Source organism: Astyanax mexicanus, chromosome 21, assembly GCF_023375975.1.
Source record: "Astyanax mexicanus isolate ESR-SI-001 chromosome 21, AstMex3_surface, whole genome shotgun sequence".
Classification (NCBI taxonomy): Eukaryota; Metazoa; Chordata; class Actinopteri; order Characiformes; family Acestrorhamphidae; genus Astyanax; species Astyanax mexicanus.
This window is the reverse complement of record NC_064428.1, coordinates 20,602,402-20,617,584: the sequence shown is the minus strand read 5'-3', so window position 1 is coordinate 20,617,584 and position 15,183 is coordinate 20,602,402.

Below are 15,183 nucleotides of genomic sequence, written 5' to 3'. Positions count from 1 at the left end.
CGTCATTTTAATTTGTGCTGTGGTTTAGAGCTATATCCTGTATACTGAAGAAGCCTAATACTTCTGTCAGTGTTTTATGTCCTCAACAACTGAAAGACAAATCAAATTACAAATACTACTCAGTATATTTAAACAATATTTATTGCTTTAAATAGGCCTGTCACAATAATTACATTATTGACTTATCATACAATTAATGGAAACACCCTCGATAATTTAACTTATCAAGTCTATTAATGTGAATCTAATGTGAATGTAATTAAAAATGGCGAGTTTCTTTGATTTTTTACCAAATTGTAAAAACCTCTGGAATATATTCAAGAGGAAGATGGATGATCACAAGCCATCAAACCAAGCTGAACTGCTTGAATTTGTGCACCAGGAGTGGCATAACGTTATTCAAAAGCAGCGTGTAAGACTGGTGGAGGAGAACGTGCCAAGATGCATGAAAACTGTGATTAAAAACCAGAGTTATTCCACCAAATATTGATTTCTGAACTCTTAAAACTTTATGAATATGAACTTGTTTTCTTTGCATTATTTGAGGTCTGAAAGCTCTGCATCTTTTTTGTTATTTCAGCCATTTCTCATTTTCGGCAAATAAATGCTCTAAATGACAATATTTTCATTGGGAATTTGGGAGAAATGTTGTCTGTAGTTTATAGAATAAAACCACAATGTCCATTTTATTCAAACATGTACCTGTAAATAGCAAATCAGAGAAACTTATTCGGAAACTGAATTGGTTTCAATAAGGCATTTTTCAGCAGGACCATGCTTGACCACACACTGCACATTAGTGTGTGGTGCCCTCAAGCTGCTTCAGGTACAATATTCACTAGTCAAATGATGCAACCTTCACCAAGTGAAATGCCTATTCCACTGTATATGATATAAATGTATCTTGTCAGGTTAGTGTTTGGTAAAGCATAGCATCAGAGGTTTGCTGTGTAGGGCCATCTCCTTCACCATCCTTCTGCCTCTTTTCACCTTGGGGGGGAAAAAAGGAAGGAGTGCAAGCGGTTGCATCAAACAATGCAATCGGCTAAGAGCTGCTGGCTTAAGTCAGCTATAAAACACGTCTGTCTTGTCATGTAAAATAAAGGACATGCAGTGTTAAGGTAATTTGGAAGGGGGGGTGAGGAGGACAGGGGGACGTAGAAAAGATGCACACACGGTTGCTTGTCGCTCCTGGTTTCCATCACCTCCACCTTCAGGTGATGAAATGCAATATGTGCTGTGAAATTGGGTCAACACAACAGTTGAGGAGCCCCTGCATACGCTGTAGGAGGAGGAAGGCATTTGCATATTCATATTGGCCAGAACGGGTCTTCAAAAGGACACTTTTTTCCTGCAGCTCAGGCCTTTCTTCACTCCAGGCCAGATTCACAAGGGCAGGTCTATCAGGAGCTAGCATGACGTCAGAACTGACAAAAGACAGTAGTCTGTCAACTCTTTTTGGTACTATGTACAATCATTTTTTATTTAATGAAAAATGAATGAGTTGAATTAACTGCTTCCTGGATTTATGAAACTCCATCCAGTATTTTTGATCATTCAACATCCAGAGCTTACTAGCACTCACTAGTCAGCTGTCACTGTCACTAAATGCAATCAATCAAATCCTTACAGCAATGCTAGCCATGTAGTAAAAAGCCTTCACTTGACTGAAAAAAGGAAAATTGGTCCATTAAGCAAAATAAAAAGTCTTCACTGGACAGTAGAAACAGTTACTCCAACAAAAACAGGCTGTTTGTCACCCTTGATCTAAAAAAAAAAAAACAGAAAAATTCAGAAAAGGTCCATTAAGCTAAATATGGTTCTTCTATGGAATCTCTAAAAGAACCCATTGCAGTGCCCTTATTTCTAAAAGTATATGGTTTTAAAATAAAACATACAAAAAAGTTACCATAGAAGAGTCTGTGTAATAATCAAGAAATCAACAACCTAACTAATACTGAAGTTATCCAGACTATGATGGAGCACCATAGAAATCATGTGGTAACTTAAAACTGTTAAACAAACCAAAATACTCTGTGAAGCATTTAAGTGCTCTTATCTTGGGTGCTGTTAACTTTCAGTTTCTGAGGCTGGTAACTCTGATTAACTTATCCTGTACAGCAGAGGAAACTCTTGCTCTTCCTTTCCTCGGGCGGTCCTGATTAAAGCCAGTTTCATCATAACATCTTTAGTGGTCATTGCAACTGAACTTGAGGCTACTTGAGGATCAAATTTCTTGAAATGTTTCAGATCGACTGGCCTTCATTTCTTAAAGTCTTAAAGTTATTTCTTTATTTAGTTGAGTAGTTCTTGCCATAATATTGATTCTTTGATCATTACTCAAATAGGGCTATTCACTGTATCTCACCAACTCTACCTCTTCCCACTTTTAACACAACTGATGCTCTCGAACACATTAAGAGGCAAGAAATTCAAGTAATTAACTCTTGAAAAGTTCAGCACAGCTGAAAGCTGATCATTCCAGGTGACTCTACCTCGTAAAGCTGACTGAAAAGCAGTCATCTAAGCAATCTAAAATATAAAACATATTCTGGTTTGTTTAAAAAAAATTTTTTTTTTACCTCAGTGTGGATGATATGTGCATTTATTATAATAACAAAAACACTTAACTTAAGTTGTGCCCAAACTTTTGACTGGTACTGTTTATGACCAAAAGAATGGCAAAATTCAGTGTCTGTGCTATTTTCATATTACCAAGCATAAAATCATTCAGGTACTTGTTCTTATCAGTGTTTAGAAGGAGAAAAAGGAAAATAATAAGTAAAAAAAATACTTAAAAAATGCAATAAGAAATTACTTTTAGCTAAAATACCATTAGCTATAAGATTAACAGTAACATTTTTCACTGTCACATATTTCCTTTTTTAACCTCCTTTGAAAGATACTTCTATGGTAATACTGCACAAAACTCTTTTTGCTTGTGCAGAAGTGTGAATAGTGTTACGTGTACAGATGTCACAGTCCTGCAGGGGTCACTATCTTTCACCTTTAGTCTCTGTCTGACCTCAGGCTCAGTCCTCTCTCACTATAACACCAATAATACAATGCAATACAATTGATTGGTTTGCTTGTCTTGTTGCAACTGGCCTGTACACACTATGTAGAACTTGTGTGTTTCAGTGTGTATAAGTGCTGCCAAAACCCAAATAAAAACAAAAAAATCTTGACATTTTTACATGGAGGTTCTTCACTGTCAGACATTTCATGTACAAAACTCGCTCTTTTTCAATTAACTTAGCAGGAACAACAAATAAGGAACTGTCGTAGTATGTTTGTCCATTTAATGTATATATCTCTTTCATAAAAATGGTTTTCCACAGATCCAAAAATGGTTCTTCTATGGCATGGCTAAAAAAAAACATTGTAGCAGCATCATTATTATTAGAATCAATAGTTCTAAAACACATCTTATGAAGTCACAGACCTGCAGGGGTCACTATTTTTTACATTTAGGGTCTCTCTGACCTTTCTCTTAGTCCTTTAAAAAAAAAAAAAAAAAAAAAAAACAGAAGGTAAAAATGGAGAATTTGAGAAATTTGAGTTGTCTTACTTTTTCTTCAGTCTGCAGAACTGTTTCAGCTGAACCACTGCCATTAATAAACACTTGAGGAACAATACTTTTTAAAAGTATGCAATGAAAAATGAAAAGGGAACTTAATTTAAAATGTATTAACCCCTTGTCAATGATATTACATGCTTAATGTGTCCTGTCGGAGCAGAATGTAGAATGTAGCAGAATGTAAATAACATATTTTACTTCAGAGTAAATAGATTTTGTGTCATCTACACTTATGGGCCAGGGCCTGATGAGGGGACTATTGCAGTGGCAATGTTGCTTCATTTTTTAAAACTGAAACATAATTCAATTTTAATTCAACCTGGAATATACAATAAAATGCTAGATAGGAAGTTCTGCCATTTCAAGATCATATTAAGTTTGGATCCCCGTTAAATTATGCTTAGATTTTGAAAGATTACTCATTAAGGTGTAGGAATAATTGGGCTCCTCAAGATACAGTGTTATCATGATATCTCGATTTTCTGTGATACTGATGATATACTGACATAGACATTTGCTATAATGTATTTATTGGTGTCAGTTTCACAGAATTTGACAACCATTTTTTTTAGATTTAATGCCATGTACTGATAATGTACCACAACTAAAGATTATATAAAATATCACAATATCAATAATTTGTTTCAATGTCTTAGTTTTCATCATTGAATAAACTATATTTTAAATTCCCTTTACATTTTAAATATTGCACTCTTAAAATGGACAGTTTTTTGACTGTTTAGTAAAAACAGTGGTTGTATGTTGCTTGCTTATGTTCTAACTTTTTTTTTACAGCCATATAAACATTAAAACATTATGATTATTAAAACATTTTCTTCAACAACACTGTAACTACAACTGACCTTACTCGTTATTTCAACGACAGATTAACACTGCAGGTCGATCATCTGCCAGGTGGGTGGAGACTTAGTCCTGCATGCTTTTCTAAAAGCAATTTTACACTCTTTTTTAAATTAGACTCGGAAGAAGAGAATAAGCAAGGTCATCATGCACAGTGTTCATTCACTCAGCCTCAAAGGGGAAAGGATTTGGGGATTTTTTGGCTTTAAAGCAATAAGGTGTGTGAATGTGAATGTATCTGTGTGTGTATATGTGTGTGTGTATGAGTGCAGAGGGGGATGGAATTGTATGTGGTTCATTTCGGCATGCTAATGTTTCTTTTGATCTCTCCTCGCTTTCAAAAACAGTCTTGCTGTGATCACACGCTGAATTTATTGTGGTGTCCCTCTCAATTCCTTGTTAAGTTAGGGCCTTCAGAAGCGCTGCACATGCATTTGTGTGAATACACACACACAAGGCACACACACACACACACACAGATGTCTTTTTTAACTTGCATCAAATCCACAGGGAGCCAATTACAGAGATATTTATTTTGCCATGTGCATCCTAAAAGACTAATTAATTTTTCATGTAAAAGTAAGAAATATTTGATATTTACAAACTGCCTCTTGCATTCATTTACGTAATTGCTCTTTGTTGTACAAATCTCTCCGTTTCTAACCTACGTTTTAAGCTAATCACCACACAGACCCTGCATAGCGCAAACACTATTTTTAGAGGAGAAACACTGGAACATAATAATTGCAGAGGAATAAGATAGTGAAAAACATTATAAACCTTCATTATCCTTCACTAACCTTCAGCACAGTGGCTTGGTGGTTAGCACGTTTGCTTCCCAGCACTGGGGTCTTGGGTTCAAGTCTCTATCTGGGTGGCGTTTCCATGTGGGATTTCTCCCACAGTCCAAAAACATGATGTGGAGGTAAATTGGATACTCTAAAATTACCCAGAAAAATCGAATAATCTGAATTATTCTGTTGTGTATATGTGTTATGCTATGTTATGTATGTTTGTGTGTGTGTGTAAATGTATGTATCTTTGACTGTGTGCCCCTGAGTAAAATGCTGTAGTGCCCGATGTGGTCCTCCAGGTGGACGGTTGTTTCCGGTTGAGAGTACGCTGTGTGCTATTGGCTGCCGCTTTTCACTGGTGTGTGGATGAAAGCTGAGTATATAAAGGGTTGTGTGTAAAAACATGAGTGTAAAGTGTCCTTGGGTTTCTAGAAAGGCACTATTTTAATGACAGTAGCTTGTTTGTCTGTAGCTTCTAGTCTAACTAAGCATATTTGAATTGACCAATCAAACCCACAAATAAATCATTAAAATCCAGATTAGTGATGGTAGAATTCTTGACATTACTGCTGTAATGAATGCAATCAGTGAATTCCTGCAGATGATCACAGTCTAAGCCAAGCTGCAAAGTCTCCAAGTCTGTGCATTCTGTATCCAGGCTGCTACTGTGGCATGGATTACAGCACAACACAATATATTTCCATGCTATTATGAATATCCCTGGTACTGTAGATCCAGTGCACAGGATGCTTGTGGTGTCTTTAATCACACCTACTTTACATGTATTGTAAAGGAGACTCTCAAACGTCTCATTAAATGTTTTTCTTTATTTTTTATTTATTAATTTTCTAAATTGTAGATTAACATTAAAAACATGAAAACTTGACGCATATGTAATTATCTAGTAAACAAAAAAGTGCATGGCCTCCACAATCTTCTGACCTAAACTCAAATGAGATAGTGATTTGGGTTGAGGTTGAGCAGCAACTATTGTTCAGCACCTCCAGAAACTCCTTTAAGACGCTGAGAAAATGCAGTTTAAGGTTTTGAAATTGATTAGATTTTTGTTTATTTATATGTATCTTTAGGAGTATTTTATCAATGCCTGAGTACATCTTTTGTAATTTATAATGGTATTGATTATAACACATATAGCATGTTTTTTGGGAATAATAGATACTAAATACTGCATATTTGGCAGTGCTGAATCGATGCATCGATGTTTGTGGTTCGATTAAGCGTGCTGTTTTGGGGGAGGAGTCAAAAAAGTTATTCGCTAAGATTGATCGTTTTCGGGAAACCCACCCCTGCTCATTAGTAGATGCTCACATTATGAATAGTGTTGTGCTGAACATGTACATTTTTGGGTCCAAGCCAAGGACTTTAGACAATAAGCCACAACAGTGGCTTTTCACCAAATAGTTTTAGAAGGTTTTAGGGCACTACTTTTTTCTTTAACATTTTCTGTCAGTTTTTTTTTTTTTTCGTTAGTTGCTCTTCATCCTGCAACTGTTGCCCTTTCTCACTTCTCACTTCCCCCAGCACACACAGCAAGGACTGGAGGTGTTAAGTCTCCACGACTCCTGGCTGGAGTGGCCCTGATATGTCATCCTCCCATCTGCTCTCCACACACACACTCACACACACACACACTCACACCCTCCCATTTGTCACTTTAGCCCTCTGCTAAAACTAATCCGGCTTTTCAGATCAGCCCAAATGGCCCAAATTATGTGTCACCTCGTCCAATATGCATCTGTCCTTGCACTACCCCTTAGGTGACATGAATACCTCTACTTAAGGAGCCACTAGAGGTTGAGAAGTGAAACGTTTAGGAGAGAAGGTTCTTTGAAGGAGAATCAAAAAGAAGCTTTTTACAGACAATTACAGATACTATGAGATAGTTTGCAAGAAAACAATATCATTGTAATAGATTTTTTAATAGATTTTAAAAAGGAAATTATACTGTATATCCTGAGACCAAATGTGAAAAGTAACTCTTTGGAGTAGGTTAAAAAAAGAAAAGCTTTAAATTTCAATTAAGCTTAGAACAATTGCACTATATAATTTCATAAAAACAGCTATAGAATATTTAATTTCAGGTTAACTTAACTGTTTAGAACACTTAGTTGGATGAAATTGGTGTGAATTTTAACCCATAAGATTCCAGACCATTTCTGAATAATTATACCAAATAAATTAGATAAATTCAGTGAGCAGCTGACCTAATCCTTTTTCTTATTGTGTCCACATGACTGTAAATATTTTAAGGTTCAAATCCTGATGGAACATAAATGAAAGAACAACTTATGTAATCAAATCATCAAATCAAAAGTTGTATTTTAACATTTTGTTCTAGAAATGGTATCAGACCTAGTTAGATGGATCTTAAAATTTTAAATTAAAGGACTTAAATTAATACAAAGGTTAGAACAGACCTGTAAAAACCAAAGGCACACTTTAAAAGGAGCTCTAACCTACATTTATTTCTGTAAATAAATTAGGTCAGATGAATGAACACACATTCACACATTGACCCGTAAAGATGCTCTCAGGATGTGCAGTATTTCTCACTTTTGAATTTGTGATAGATAGATAGATAGATAGATAGATAGTCTTTATTGTCCCCAACGGGAAATTTGTGCCACATACAGTACAAGCCAAAAGTTTGGACACACCTTCTCATTCAATGCGTTTTCTTTATTTTCAGGACTATTTACCGTAGATTCTCACTGAAGGCATTAAAACTATGAATGATCACATGTGGAGTTTTATGTACTTAACAAAAAATGAGCTGTCCTCCACAGTCACCGGACCTGAACCCAATCCAGATGGTTTGGGGTGAGCTGGACCGCAGAGTGAAGGCAAAGGGGTAAACAAGTGCTAAACACCTCTGGGAACCATTTCAGGTGACCACCTCTTAAAGCTCATTGAGAGAATGATGCCAAGAGTGTGCAAAGCAGTAACCAGAGCAAAGGGTGGCTATTTTGAAGAAATATAATATAATTTTAAATACATAAATAGAGAACTGCTACTCAAACTTACATTATTATTTTACAAAGATAATCTTTTTTTCCAAATACAGACTTTAGTGGCATGGTGGCTTAGTAGTTAGCACATTTGCCTCCCAGTGCTGGGGTCTAGGGATCAAGTCTCTATCTAGATGGAGTTTTCTATGTTCTACCCATGTCTGCTTAGGGTTTCTCCCAAAAACATGGAGTTTAGGTAAATTGAATACTCTAAAATGCCTAGAAAAATGGATACCCTAAAAATGAGCCCTGGTGTGTGAATGTTTTCATGCATCTTGGCATGTTCTCCTCCACCAGTCTTACACACTGCTTTTGGATAACTTTATGCCACTCCTGGTACAAAACTTCCAGCAGTTCAGCTTGGTTTGCTTAAAATCATCCATCTTCCTCTTGATTAAATTCCAGAGGTTTTTAATTTGGTAAAATCAAAGAAACTCAACTCATCATTTTAAAGTGGTCTCTTATTTTTTTTTCCAGAGCTGTATGTGCACAAAAATACCACAGTTCAGTATGCTTTCATGATGAGGATACATGCGCAGGTTTTAATAAGTATTTTTTTTTTTTTTATTTACTACTTTGTGAGCATTACATTACAGCATAAAACTCTAAAGTTGTGTTGGTTTACTCGTCATTTGGAAAGTAAATAATAATACGATTGCCCACAGCTTACAATCTAATAGGAAAACACTGACATAGGATGTTCTGGGTCTGCAGACAAAGCTGTGGACACCATGTGCAACACATGTTTTAGCTAAAGGGATGTGACAGAGTTTTTCACTTCAGCTTCACGGTTCGACATGCCATGCCTTCTGTGATGCTTTTTTTCTACTCATTGCAGGTATACCTATATATGCATGGCTGCATTATGTGCAGAAGCTATGCCACGTTGCAGAGAGATGTCGAGTTACCATTTTCTAGTCTGTGTTTCACAGCTTGAGAAAGCTTCTCTGTGAACAGCACATCTGATCACACTCACACCTCAACACATGGCTCATCCTGACTGACTGCGCTAATGCTCTTACCGCCACCAGGCGAGGCCCAGATCATGCCTGTGATCTGACTTTACTGTCCTGCCCAAGAGTCCACCCAAGAGCAGAGCCTGAGGTCATGTGACCAGCCAAATTCCTGTCAATTCCTTTTGAGCAACAGCATAAGTAAAGATGAACAAAAAACGTGTTAAACAGCGTTAAATCTAAATTAGCTAACATCAGTGTGTTGTTGTGACTGGAAAGCTTTCATGCAGTTCTCAGAGGAAGAAGTTGGCAGCTAAAGCTTTTGGTGTGCTTAACAATGGGATTATTCTCAAACCCGGATGAGTGGCTTAGTGGCACTTCCATTGCCTTAATTATTTGGCATTAAGTGCCAAACACTGGGCTGCGTTAAGTCTAAGAGCTTTGATTTAATTTCCGTGTTTTGGTACTGCGTGTTTTTCGTTAGACCTGCAAGTGCTGTGGGTGTTTTTATGGCAACCCTTATTGGATTCATTATTTTCCTTAGCAAAGCCAAGAAATGTTGAGTAATACTGATTCAAAAAATGGCATTTTTTCAGAGTTTAATTTAAGATCACATGATATGATACTATCACGATATACAGCTCTGTAAAAAAAAAAGAGGCCACTTAATGATGATGTTTTTCCTTGATTTTACTAAACTGAAAATCTCTGGAATATAATAAAGCGGAAGTTGGATGATCACAAGCCATAGAACCAAGCTAACCTGCTTGAATTTTTGCAGCAGGAGTGTAAGGCATGAAGGTATTCAAAAGCAGTGTGTAAGACTGGTGGAGGATAACATGCCAAGATGCTTTAAAACTGTGATTAAAAAAACAGGGTTATTCCACCAAATACTGATTTCTGAACTCTTAAAACTTTAGGAATATGAACTTGTTTTCTTTGCATTATTTGAGGTCTGAAAGCTCTGCATCTTTTGTGTTAATTGAAGCCATTTCTCATTTTCTGCAAATAAATGCTCTAAATGACAATATTTTGGGAGAAATATTTGTGATTTTGGGAGAAATGTTGTCCGTAGTTTATGGAATAAAACAACAATGTTCACTTTACTCAAACATATACCTATAAAATACCTATAAATCAGAGAAACAGATTTAGAAACTGTTAATCTGTTATTTTTTTCCAGAGCTGTTTTGGCCGCAATAACAATTCTATCATACTGTGTTTCCTGTCATGCATGTGACCAATAGTGCTGTATATTAGCAAGAACAGGACAATGACCCGATGGACAATAATTTGGGAGATTTAATTTTTGTTTTCATGTCTTCTGTTTTTATATACAATGTAGAAAATAAAATAAACACAAAAAAGCATGGAATAATAAGGTGTGTCCAAATGTTCTTTTTTGTTATGTTGTTATTTCACCATGTTAAAAAATCATTCAACTTCACAATGCACTCTAAAAAACAGAGGTACGATAGGAGTACTTTTTTGTACTCAAAGGTACATTCTTTATAATTGTACCCTCAAAGGTACAATATTGGTCTTTACAGGGTCAGATTTGGTCCCTCTGAAGTACAAAGTGTTTTCTAACAGCAATAAGTACAAATTTGTACCGTTTAACCAGACAAAGGGTACATTCAGTATTCTGCATCACTGCACTGATAAACTATATATATTTAAATTGCACATTTTTTATTTGAAAGCCAGACAATTTTGTATCATCAAGTTTTTGAGCCATTTTTAGTTGATGATAATGTTTATAATCTTTATAATCTTTACTGGCACAAAAACCATGGGTACAAAAAAGGACTTTCACTGAAAGGTACTTTTTTGTACCTCAATATAAGGTACAGCCCCAGCGACAAGCTTTGTACTCTTTTAAGTACAAATCTGTACTTATATTTCTTAGAGTGTGCAGTTCTGGAGACATGGCAAAAACTCACCCTCTTCATCAAAAAAATGAAAAAAATATGTCAGCAAGTTTGATTCAAAACTTTTTGCGGACTTTTATGGCATCTATAGAGCGACTTATGTTCAATCATGTTACACATGAAGGCCAATGTAGTGTTATGAATCTTGCCCAATAATGCTTACTGGTGTAGCAGGGTGAACTTGTTGTATTGTAGTTTGCTACAGGAAAGGCTACATTGTTAACCACTGAATTACATTTACTAAAGTTACTGTAATTGAGTAGATTTTATGAGTAATTTGTAATTTTAATATAGTTTTTAAAATAACTAATTTTACTTTTACTCAAGTACAATTTGACACAAGTGATTTACTTTGCTACATTGAAAAACTCCCAATTACTGGGAAAAAAAACAATTGCTCGCGCATGGAATAACGAGGCAATAACGTCCTCATGCAATGCAAAATGTGCCCCGCCGGACCGAGCTGTCAGCTTTCAAAACTTCCACATCAAACCTGCGAAAGCATTTGATGGTAAGTATTTTTATCATTAAACAATCTGCTTAAATGTTACAAAAACATGTAAATAGCAATTAAAGCACAGCAATGGAAAGTTAAAAAATAATAATGAACTGTAAAACTATAAAATTACATTTTATACTCACCTATATTCCCATAAATTTTTAATAGTAAAGAAAAAAAATGGATCATAGAAACCTGTGTCACTTGTTTTATGGGGTGGTCTGAACAAATACTGCCTGAAAGTTCCAAATTATTATGTGGAATAATAGTTCATTAAAACAATTTAATTTATGATTTGTTTTTACTTTTTATATCAAATAATTAAAAGTAACTATGTAACTTTTACTCAAAGTACATTTTAAATTGAGTACCTTTTTCTTTTACTCGAGTAGATTTTTAGCAAATTAAAGGTACTTTTACTTAATTACAATTTTTCAGTACTTTTTCCACCTCTGCCCACTATACTATACACTACACTAACCTAAACAACATTCTTCTTTTGAGCTTTTTGTATGTCAGAATATATATATATTTTTTTTACATTTTCTAATCAGTTTCCTTCTTTTCAGGGTCACAGCTTGTCCAAAGCTTATCCTGAAGCAGGAATACCCCAGTACAGGGTGTCACACACCCACCCATTTACTGACACCTTGGAGGAGCAATTTAGCACTGCTAGCTCAGCTACCATGTGTGTTTTTAAGAGGTGAGAAAAACACAGAGCACCTGGAGGACACCCATACTGACGAGAGCACAGTCTATAGAGCAACAATCGATTCCACAACTCCAGAACCCTGGAGTTCTGTAGAAAACCCTCTATCTTCCAGTTTTATAATAAAAATAATCACTTCAAACATGGAAGAGTCGCCTAGAAACTATAACAAGAAATGGCCATATTTCCTTTAGTTACTTGCTTAGCAAAAAAAAAAAAACTAAGCAAAAATTCTGTGTTTTTTTAAACAACTTGGATGAGAAATAACAGTTTACCAATACATTTTTTTCTTTGTGGCATTTCATTGGATGTATTTATTTTACTTGAATAAAATCATGACCCTTTAATGGCAAGTATATAATATTTGATACACATTCTTAAGTTTTTGAGACCACTTCAAACACAATATACAGTATTGTGCAAATGTTTTAGGCACCTGTGGGAATTTTAGTAAAGAAAAAGCTTCTTATCTGTGAAGTAAGTGTTTATTAGCTCAGTAAAACACTACAGCATTACAATAAAAAAGCAGCAATTTTACGAAAAACATGTTTCCATAAAACATCTCCTAATCTCTCCTCATCTGAGTTTAATAGAGTTATTTCTACTTCTCATCATATCAACAACTGGTTTGATAAATTAGTAAATGTGGTAAATCAGGTGAGCTGCTGACGAAACTGAACAGATACACAGGCTGGCTGAGGGAAATCAGCCAGGAGAAATCTGGAACTACACTTTGTTCTTCAGCTCGGCTCACAGGATATAACATACTTGTTGATGAGAAAAAATGAGAATTCCTTGTTACATTTTGATGTATGTATGTTTATTTGCATCTGTTCAAATCGTATGTGGTGCTTTTTTCAGGTAAAAAGAATAAAGAAGGCAAGAATAAAGAAGAAGTTTTAAAAGAATAATCAATTACATTAATAAATAAATAATAAATAAATAACATGCTTTATTTTTTAGGTCTGACCAGGCATTTTTGCAGTGCAGATTAAGAGAGCTGCACAGTAGGGGTGATTGATATGGCCCTAAAATAATATCACATATTTCAAGGTATTCAAGGCCATTTGAAAAGTAATATCCACCATGTGTGTGAGATGACAAAAGGTTGTTTTATCTTGTTTTGGTCGGATGCCATATGCTGCGCTAGTAACAGGTTGCAGGCCTGAAGTTCACTGAGCGCTCATCAGTGACCTGAAATCAATGACCCATAATGAGATGCTGTGGAGATGAGTCTCTAGGAGACAATAGAGGCTTTTAGACGCGACAAGTAAAGGAATGTCAAGGCACTATGCTCCACTTAACCTGCAGGCCTCTGCCAGACAATGGATGAGTGTCTTTAATTAAAGGGCAGGACTGGAGATGGCTCTGTGAATGGGCCTGTTCGCACTGAAGACCAGCCGCTTTTGATCAGGAAGCTCTGTTAAACTTACACGCCAATTAGTCCCAATCGTGTCTGTCACAATCTACTCCTTTTTCAAGCTCTAAACCAATTTAAAGCTGCATTTAAATATTTCTGTCTCCTTCAAATAAACAACTCCAAAACAAATCGTTTTAGGGTCAATATCAATATAACGTGAATGTTGTGTAGACAGCAAATATATATATATATATATATATATATATATATATATATATATATATATATATATATATATATATATATATATATATATATTTGCATCTTCAAGATTTACTCTGAATGAACAATTTTTTATACATTTTGTTCCGTTTTATTTGATAGAAAAGTGGGTTATTTCTATGCCCGCAGTGTTGTCTGGTGAAGTTGGATGAGTCCTTTAAGTTCCTTTCGGTGTACACACACATTTAAAAAAGTTTTTAAGAAACTTAAAAAAAACTACAGGCCTTCCAATAACTGATTTAGTTATTTTCATAGCTAAAAAAATATCAAGCTACGTGAACGTGTCGAATAGTACCATGTATGCATCCTGTCATCTTAGGATAACGGCCCGATTGACATTTAATACATTTTGAACATCTGACATCAAAACCCCTACACTCTTTTACTCTTTCTGAGGACTGAAGACATGTTAAGTAACTAATAATATTAAATATATTTTTTTTCAGGTAATATTTCTCATATTGTCTCCATACTTAAAAATGAAGCTGTCCGCCCTGCTGGCTTCTTAAAATATGTAATTAAAACAACTGTAGACAATCAACATATATCTGTGAAACAGAACGAGATACCCACGAACAATTCAACATGTCTGTAACTGTAGGTCAACCACGTTTTCACGAAATGCCAGTTTAGGCTAAAATTGTCCACCTATGGATGAATGCATGAAAACAAATAAAAAGTGAGTTTGCTATCAAAAAGTTTACCACAATAGCCTAAATATCTAATATAATTGGCTATGAAATCACAAAGTTTACTTTATTGCAGCGCTTCTACAAAATGGCCAGAATGCGCGGATGGTTTTCAAAACGTTCTCACAGCCACATTAAACAGAGTTAAATTATGTATATATACAAAAAACTGACGAATGTTTAAAAGACTGTTTTTTTTTTTGCTTTGATGAACTTCATTATCAAAATTAGGTTGAGTAAGCAAGAATAAAATATTTGTATAGTGTAGTTTCAATATTATTTACAGCTCTTATTTGACCAAATTAAAAACCTCTGGAATATTACAAAGAGGAAGATGGAGCCATCAAACCAAGCTGAACTGCTTTTTTAATAAAGTTATCCAAAAGCAGTATGTAAGACTCGTGGAGAACATACCAAGATGCATGAAAATTGTGATTAAAACCCAGGGTTAACTCTTAAAATTTTTATATTTGCCATTTCCTACATAAAATCTTAT